We start from the raw sequence: 10099 nt of genomic DNA on the forward strand, positions 1-10099 counted from the left end.
CTGAATGATGATACTGGCAGAGTTAAATGGGTGACAGTGCCTAGAATAGTGCCTGGTGCATAGTAGCACTGTGTTGTCATTATTTTGTGGTTTACGATGACAGTGATAGTGACTGAGTCTGAACTGCCCCCCTCCCGTCCAGGCCTCATCCCTGCTGCCGTTTTCTCAGTACAGGTGGCAGGTGGAACCATTTCTCCAGGCTGTCACAGGCTGGGTGAAAACAACCATCACACAGACTGAGTTGAGAGTCCTGTTGTTTATGGATTCTCCAGAAGATTGTGGGTGTCTGGCAGAGATACACATGACAGGCCATCTTTGTGTTATGTCTGACATTATCCCCTTTAGCATCTTCATCTGTTAGGTCGAAGCTGTTTTTCTTACCTGGATTTCTCAACCCCAGAGCAGCCTCACAAATGCCAGTTTCACCTCTGGGCAACCCTCAGAGGTGGAGATTTGACTTAAGGGAAAAGAAGGGGCTTGGCATTGGACCATGGGCCCACTGTATACCGGGTTCTGCTTTATGTACATCACTGTAACCTTCTCCCCTCCTCATCTAACAGATGCAGAAAATGAGTCAGAGAGAAGAAGGGCCTTACTGAAGTACCCAGGACCAGGAGGCATCAGGGCCTGGATTCAAACCCAACCCTGTCTCGCTCTAGGGCGAGCCCACATTTTTTCCTGGCATTGGGCAGCCTGCCTAGCGGTGAGTCAGTGGTGCAATCAGGCACCCAGAGAGCTGCCTTTTATATAAGTGGGATGGCGTGCTGTTGTGTGGATGTATCATACTTAACCATTACCCTATTGATAAACATTTAGGTTGTTTCTGAACTTCTGCTCTTACAAACATTTGCCACAATGAATATCCTGTACGTCTGACTGCATGTAGATGATAGTATTATCAATAGAATATCTTGTTTGAAGTAGAATTGCTGGGTCAAAGCATACATGCACCGGGAATTTTAAGAGCCCTTTGCCAAACGATCTATTCATTTCTCAAGTCACTTCTCTGTTCATTTCATTCATTCATTTGTACCTATCGAACGAATTATGGAACTCTAGTCATCTGCCAGGACAGAACACCTGCCCTCCAGGATTGGATCTTCTAGTAGGGGCAGCTGATGTCAGGTAAAAGATGCTTGGAAAAATCAGGATAAGGGAATTGCGAGTGACAGAGGTCACAGAGAGTGACAGGTGGTCAGGGAAGGCTGCAATGAGGTGACATTTGAGCAGAAGCCTGAAAGATGGTAAGGGAATGAACCATAGGAAGATGCTGAAAAACAGTAAGTGGAAAGACCCCGAAGTGAGAATGGACCTGGGTGTTCAAGGATTATCGAGATGACCAGAGTGACCAGAGCAGAGTGGAAAAGGGGTAGAATTATTTAGGGATATAGCTGTAGAGAGGTCCAGGTTACATGGGGTCTTGTGGGCCGTGGTAAGAGCTTTTGAATTTACTTCCAAGTGTAACAGGAAGCCTTTGGAGGGCCGTGAGCAAGGACCAGCATGTTGTGAGGTATGTTTTATAAAGATTTCTCTAGTGTTGTTCTCAAAAAGTAGTAACAGTGGTTCCCTGTGGGGGTGAAGGTTATAGGTAGATGTGGAGGAAAACATCTTAAGACTTTCATGTTTTTGAACGATGTGACTCTTATCTATGCACAAAAAAGTTAAAGCAGCGCTGGCCGTCATGAGGAGAATGGGCTGTAGCTGGGCAGCAGTGGAAGCAGGAGATGAGGAAGCTGCTGTCTGTTTCCTGGGCAAGAGATGATGATGACTCAGGAAGAGGGTTATGTGAGAGGAAGCATGAATCAGGAATGACTTAAAAGTTATCCTGAAGGTTTGGGCCTGACCCACTGGGTGAAGAGTGATGCTTTTTACCAAGATGGGGAGGAGTAGACTTGACGGGAAATCGACAAGCTTTGAACTGCTTAACTTTGAGATGCACATTGGACGTCTTAAGTGGTCCAAGTAAGTGGTCGCACTAGGGCGAAGCCAGGGTTTGTAGATACAGAATTTTTACTGACTTTTCATTATGAAATTTTAAAAACACGCACAAAAGTTTTCTGGTATAAAGAACTCCCACATACCCACCACCCAGTGTGGAGAGTCATCACATTTTACTTATTTTATTTCTTCTATTTTCTTCTCCCACATATAAGCACACTTTTTCCTAGAGTTTCTGTATTATTTTTTAAGCTTTTAAGCAAACCTCAGATGTTCTGTCATTTTATCAATAACTATAAAGTGTGCTAAATTTTGGAGCTGTTAATATATAGATGACATTTAAAGCCCCGGAGTTTGCTGAAACCATCCAACCTGAGGGAGTAGGTTGAGCAGAGACTCGGCCCTGGGCCTCCCACATTTAGGAATCAGGGAAAGGACCAGCATCCTACAGATGGAGCAGGAACATCAGGAGAGGTGATCAACTGGAGCCAAGGAAACAAAGAGTTCCAAAAAGATGGTGATCGACTAGGGAGCAGGGATACAGAGCAGTAGCTGGAGGTGGACGTGGGGTCCACCGTGAAGAAAACATGGCTGTCTTATCCCCCAGTCTTGTTGCAGGAGAATGGGGTGCAAGAGGATGGTCATGTCCCAGGCGAGTCCCAGGGACGGGCCACCAAGTGAGGGTCCTTGGTTTCACTCAGGAAAATTCAAGAGCGAGCCATAGTAAAGTGAAAGTAAGTTTATTTAGAGAGATACACATTCCATAGGCAGAATGCAGACCATCTCGGAAGGCAAGAGCGGCACTGGGGTGCGGGCGTGGTTAGTTTTTATGGGCTGGATAATTTCATAGGCTAACAAGTGAGAAGGTTATTCCAAATATTTTGGGGAGGAGGCGGGGATTTCCAGGAATTGGGCCACCACCCACTCTTTGGTCTTTTACCGTCAGCCTCAGAACTGTTAAGGTGCCTGTGGGTGTGTCGCTTAGCATATGCTGATGTATTGCAGCACATGTATAATGAGGCTCAAGGTCTAGGGAAGTCAAATCTTCTGCCATCTTGGGCCTAGTAGGTTCTAAACAGTTTTAGTCGTATCCTCGAGGGGCTGTGTCATTCTTTTTTTGTTTTTTTAAAAATATTTATTTATTTATTTGGCTGCACTGGATCTTTAGTTGTGGCATGCATTCAGGATCTAGTTCCCTGACCAGGGATCAAACCCAGGACCCCTGCATTGGGAGCACGGAGTCTTAACCACTGGACCACCAGGGAAGTCCTGTGTCATTCTTTTAAAGGTTGTGTCCTGCCCCCTTCCCTCCTGTCTCAGTCTCCCTATGTCATGGAAACTTCTCAATATCGTAATGTAGAACCTATAAGGAAAAGTTTACAGGTACTTACTTTTCTTTATCTTTTTTGTTGTTGAGGTGTAACTTAAATGTGGTGAAGTGCAGAAAAGACACAGATCTTAAGAGTATTGGTCAATGAATTTTTACAAATATATATACTCGTGTAACCACTAACCAGGTCAAGGTAGAGAACATTTCCAACACCCCAGAAATTTCTCTTGGACCCTTTCCCTGTCAGCTCCCCGACTCCAGAAGCAGCCACTGATCTAATTCTGGTTACTCTACGTGAGTTGTGTCTGCTCTTGAACTTGATATAAATGAAATCTTACAGCAGGTCTTCTGTGTTGTCTTCCTTCTTTAGCTCTTTGGTCTGTGAGAGTCTTTGCTCTGTTGAATGTATCAGGAGTTTGTTCTATAAGAACTTACTTTTAAAGGATTTCCACATACAGGTTATTTTACAATATGTAAAATAAAGACTGAATTTGAATTCCGGATGTTTTGCAATTTGGTGAACACATAGTGGAGGATGTAAAGTGCTTAAAGATCCTGTGGGCCGTTTTTGAGATGGGAGCAATGACAGCATGTTTGTATGCTGCTGGGAGTGATAGGGAAACCATGCAACTCAAATTGGAACTTGAACCCACGTGCCAGGACTTGAACCTGGCCAAACCCAGACTGGGAATTGAACCCATGTCCTTTTATTTATTTTTTATATTTTTGAATTTTATTTTCTTTATTTTTTATACAGCAGGTTCTTATTAGTAATCTATTTAATACATATTAGTGTATATATGGCAATCCCAATCTCCCAATTCATCCCACCACCACCAACCCCGTTGGTGCCCATACGTTTGTTCTCTACATCTGTGTCTCTATTTCTGCCCTGCAAACCGGTTCATCTGTACCATTTTTCTAGTTTCCACATATATGCGTTAATATACAATATTTGTTTTTCTTTTTCTAACTTACTTCACTCTGTGTAACAGTCTCTAGGTCCATGCACGTCTCTACAAATGACCCAATTTTGTTCCTTTTTATGGCTGAGTAATATTCCATTGTATATATGTACCACATCTTCTTTATCCATTCATCTGTCAATGGGCATTTAGGTTGCTTCCATGTCCTGGCTATTGTAAATAGTGTTGCAATGAACATTGGGGTGCATGTGTCTTTTTTTTTTTTTTTTTTTTTTTTTTGTTGCTGTATGCGGGCCTCTCACTGTTGTGGCCTCTCCCGTTGCGGAGCACAGGCTCCGGACGCGCAGGCCCAACGGCCATGGCTCACGGGCCCAACCGCTCCGCGGCATGTGGGATCCTCCCAGACCGGGGCACGAACCCGCGTCCCCTGCATCGGCAGGCGGACTCTCAACCACTGCGCCACCAGGGAAGCCCGCATGTGTCTTTTTGAATTATGGTTTTCTCTGGGTATATGCCCAGTAGTGGGATTGCTGGGTCATACGGTAATTCTATTTTTAGTTTTTTAAGGAACCTCCATACTGTCCTCCATAGTGGCTGTATCAATTTACATTCCCACCAACAGTGCAAGAGGATTCCCTTTTCTCCACACCCTCTCCAACATTTGTTTGTAGATTTTCTGATGATGCCCATTCTAACTGGTGTGACACCTCATTGTAGTTTTGATTTGCATTTCTCTAATAATTAGTAACGTAGAGCAGCTTTTCATGTGCTTCTTGGCCATCTGTATGTCTTCTTTGGAGAAATGTCTATTTAGGTCTTCTGCCCATTTTTGGATTGGGTTGTTTGTTTCTTTAATGTTGAGCTGCATGAGCTGTTTATGTATTTTGGAGATTACTCCTTTGTCTGTTGATTTGTTTGAAAATATTTTCTCCATTCTGAGGGTTCTCTTTTCATCTTGATTGTAGTTTCCTTTGCTTTGCAAAAGCTTTTAAGTTTCATTAGGTCCCATTTGTTTACTTTTGTTTTTATTTCCATTACTCTAGGAGGTGGATCAAAAAAGATCTTGCTGTGATTTATGTAAAAAAGTGTTCTTCCTATGCTTTCCTTTAAGAGTTTTATAGTGTCCAGTCTTACATTTAGGTCTCTAATGCATTTTGAGTTTATTTTTGTGTATGGTGTTAGGGAGTATTCTATTTCATTCTTTTACATGTAGCTGTCCAGTTTTCCCAGCACCACTTATTGAAGAGACTGTCTTTTCTCCATTGTGTATCCTTGCCTCCTTTGTCATAGATTAGTTGACCATGGGTGCGTGAATTTATCTCTGGGCTTTCTATCCTGTCCCATTGATCTATATTTCTGTTTTTGTGCCAGTACCATATCGTCTTGATTCCTGTAGCTTTGTAATATAGTCTGAAGTCCGGGAGCCTGATTCCTCCAGCTCCGTTTTTTTCCCTCAGGACTGCTTTGGCTATTTGGGGTCTTTTGTGTCTCCGTACAAATTTTAAGATTTTTTGTTCTAGTTCTGTAAAAAATGCCACTGGTAATTTGATAGGGATTGCATTAAATCTGTAGATTGCTTTGGGTAGTATAGTCATTTTCACAGTATTGATTCTTCCAATCCAAGAACATGGTATATCTCTCCCTCTGTATCATCTTTGATTTATTTCATCAGTGTCTTATAGTTTTCTGAGTACAGGTCTTTCACCTCCTTAGGTAGGTTTATTCCTAGGTATTTTATTCTTTTTATTGCAATGGTGAATGGGATTGTTTCCTTGATTTCTCTTTCTGATCTTTTGTTGTTAGTGTATAGGAATGCAAGAGATTTCTGTGCGTTAATTTTGTATCCTGCACCTTTACCAAATTCATTGATTAGCTCTAGTAGTTTTCTGGTGGCATATTTAGGATTCTCTATGTATAGTATCATGTCATCTGCAAACAGTGACAGTTTTACTTCTTGTTTTCCAATTTGTATTCCTTTTATTTCATTTTCTTCTCTGATTGCCATGGCTAGGACTTCCAAAACTATGTTGAATAATAGTGGCGAGAGTGGACATCCTTGTCTTGTTCCTGATCTTAGAGGAAATGCTTTCAGTTTTTCATCATTGAGAATGTTTGCTGGGGGTTTGTCATATATGGCCTTTATTATGTTGAGGTAGGTTCCCTCTGTGCCCACTTTCTGGAGACTTTTTATCATAAATGGGTGATGAATTTCGTGTAAAGCTTTTTCTGCATCTATTGAGATGATTATATGGTTTTTATTCTTCAATTTGTTAATATGGTGTATAGCATTGATTGATTTGTGTATATTTAAGAATCCTTGCATCCCTGGGATAAATCCTACTTGGTCATGGTGTATAATCCTTTTAATGTGTTGCTGGATTCTGTTTGCTAGTATTTTGTGGAGGATTTTTGCATCTATATTCATCAGTGATATTGGTCTGTAATTTTCTTTTTTTGTAGTATCTTTGTCTGGTTTTGGTAACAGGGTGATGGTGGCCTCATGGTATGAATTTGGGAGTGTTCCTTCCTCTGCAATTTTTTGGAAGAGTTTGAGAAGAATGGGTCTTAGCTCTTCTCTAAATGATTGATGGAATTCACCTGTGAAGCCATGTGGTCTTGGACTTTTTGTTTGTTGGAAGATTTTTAATCACAGTTTCAATTTCATTACTTGTGATTGGTCTATTCATATTTTTTAGTTCTTCCTGGTTCAGTCTTGGAAGGTTATACCTTTCTAAGAATTTGTCCATTTCTTCCAGGTTGTCCATTTTTTTGGCATAGAGTTGCTTGTAGTAGTCTCTTATGATGCTTTGTATTTCTGTGGTGTCTGTTGTAACTTCTCCTTTTTCATTTCTCATTTTATTGATTTGAGTCCTCTCCCTCTTTTTCTTGATGCGTCTGGCTAAAGGTTTATCAGTTTTGTTTATCTTCTCAAAGAACCAGCTTTTAGTTTTATTGATCTTTGCTATTGTTTTCTTTGTTTCTATTTTTCATTTATTTGTGCTCTGATCTTTATGATATCTTTCCTTCTACTAACTTTGGGTTTTGCTTGTTCTTCTTTCTCTAGTTCCTTTAGGTGTAAGGTTAGATTGTTTATTTGAGATTTTTCTTGTTTCTTGAGGTAGGCTTGTATTGCTATAAACTTCCCTCTTAGAAATGCTTTTGCTGCATCCCATAGGTTTTGGATCATCATGTTTTCATTGTAATTTGTCTCTAGGTATTTTTTGATTTCCTCTTTGATTTCTTCAGTGATCTCTTGGTTATTTAGTAACGTATTGTTTAGCCTCCATGTGTTTATGTTTTTAATGTTTTTTTTCCCTGTAATTGATTTCTAATTTCATAGTGTTGTGGTTGGAAAAGATGCTTGATATGATTTCAATTTTCTTAAATTTACCGAGGCTTTATTTGCTACCCAAGATGTGATCTATCCTGGAGAATGTTCCACATGCACTTGCGAAGAAAGTGTAATCTGCTGTTTTTGGATGGAATGTCCTATAAATATCAATTAAATCTATCTGGTCTGTTGTGTCATTTACAGCTTGTGTTTCCTTATTAATTTTCTGTCTGGATGATCTGTCCATTGGTGTAAGTGAGATGTTAAAGTCCTCCACTATTATTGTGTTACTGTCAATTTCCTCATTTATAGCTGTTAGCAGTTGCCTTATGTATTGAGTGCTCCTATGTTGGGTGCATATATATTTATAATTGTCATATCTTCTTCTTGGATTGACCCCTTGATCATTATTTAGTGTCCTTCCTTGTCTCTGGTAACATCCTTTATTTTAAAGTCTATTTTATCTGATATGAGTATTGCTACTCCAGCTTTTTTTTGATTTCCATTTGTATGGAATATCTTTTTCCATCACCTCACTTTTAGTCTTTATGTGTCCCTAGGTGGATCTTCAGAGTGGGTCTCTTGTAGACAGCATATATATGGGTCTTGTTTTTGTTTTTTGGGTTTTTTTGTTTTTTTTTTTTTGCAGTACGCGGTCCTCTCACTGTTGTGGCCTCTCCCATTGCGGAGCACAGGCTCTGGATGCGCAGGCTCAGCGGCCATGGCTCACGGGCCTAGCTGCTCCGCGGCATGTTGGATCTTCCCGGACCAGGGCACGAACCCGTGTCCCCTGCATTGGCAGGCAGACTCTCAACCACTGTGCCACCAGGGAAGCCCCGGGTCTTGTTTTTGTATACATTCAGTGAGCCTGTGTCTTTTGGTTGGAGCATTTAATCCATTGATGTTTAAGGTAATTATTGATATGTATGTTCCTGTTACCGTTTTCTTAATTCTTATGGGTTTGTTTTTGTACATCCCTTTCTTCTCTTGTGTTTCCCACTTAGAGAAGTTCCTTTAGCGTTTGTTGTAGAGCTGGTTTGGTGGTGCTGAATTCTCTTAGCTTTTGCTTCTCTGTAAAGCTTTTGGTTTCTCCATCAAATCTGAATGAGATCCTTGCTGGGTAGAGTGATCTTGGTTGTAAGTTCTTCCCTTTCATCACTTTAAATATATTGTGCCACTCCCTTCTGGCTAGTAGAGTTTCTGCTGGGAAATCAGATGTTAACCTTATGGGAGTTCCCTTGTATGTTATTTGTTGTTTTTCCTTTGCTGCTTTCTATAATTTTTCTTTGTCTTTAATTTTTGTCAGTTTGATTACTATGTGTCTTGGCGTATTTCTCATTGGGTTTATCCTGCCTGGGACTCTGTGCTTCCTGGACTTGGGTAGCTATTTCCTTTCCCATGTTAGGGAAGTTTTTGACTATAATCTCTTCAAATATTTTCTCGGGTCCTTCCTCTCTCTCTTCTCCTTCTGGGACTGCTATAATGCGAATGTTGTTATGTTTAATGTTGTCCCAGAGGTCTCTTAGGCTGTCTTCATTTCTTTTCATTCTTTTTTCTTTATTCTGTTCTGTGGCAGTGAATTCCACCATTCTGTCTTCCAGGTCACTTATCCGTTCTTCTGCCTCAGTTATTCTGCTTTTGATGCCTTCTAGTGTATTTTTCACTTCAGTTATTTTATTGTTCATCTCTGTTTGTTTGTTCTTTCATTCTTCTAGGTCTTTGTTAAACATTTCTTGCATCTTCTCGATCTTTGCCTCCATTCTTTTTCCCAGGTCCTGGATCATCTTCACTATCATTATTCTGAATTCTTTTTCTGGAAGGTTGCCTATCTCCACTTCATTTAGTTGTTTTTCTGGGGTTTTATCTTGTTCCTTCATCTGGTACAAAGTCCTCTGCCTTTTCATCTTTTCTGTCTTTCTGTGAATGTGGTTTTCCTTCCACAGGCTGCAGAATTGTAGTTCTTCTTGCTTCTGCTGTCTGCCCTCTGGTAGATGAGGCTCTCAAAGAGGCTTGTGAAAGCTTCTTGATAGGAGCGACTGGTGGTGGGTAGAGCTGAGTGTTGCTCTGGTGGGCCTAGCTCAGTAAAACTTTAATTGGCTTGTCTGATGATGGGTGGGAGTGGGTTCCCTCCCTGTTGGTTGTTTGGCCTGAGGTGACCCAGCACTGGAGCCTACCCAGCTCTTTGGTGGGGATAATGGTGGACTCTGGGAGGGCTCACGTCAAGGAGTACTTCTGAGAACTTCTGCTGCCAGTGTCTTTGTCCCCATGGTGAGCCACAGCCACCCCCCACCTCTGCAGGAGACCCTCCCAACAGCAGCAGGTAGGTTTGGTTCAGTCTCCTACAGGGTCACTGCTCCTTCCCCTGGATCCTGATGCACACACTACTTTGTGTGTGCCCTCCAAGAGTGGAGTCTCTGTTTCCCCCAGTCCTATCGATGTCCTGCAGTCAAATCCCACTAGGCTTCAAAGTCTGATTCTCTAGGAATTCCTCCTCCCGTTGCCGGACCCCCAGGTTGGGAAGTCTGACGCGGGGCTCAGAACCTTCACTCCAGTGAGTGTACTTCTGTGGTATAA

Source organism: Mesoplodon bidens (genome assembly GCF_964165515.1).
Source record: "Mesoplodon bidens genome assembly, chromosome: 18".
Taxonomy (NCBI): Eukaryota; Metazoa; Chordata; class Mammalia; order Artiodactyla; family Ziphiidae; genus Mesoplodon; species Mesoplodon bidens.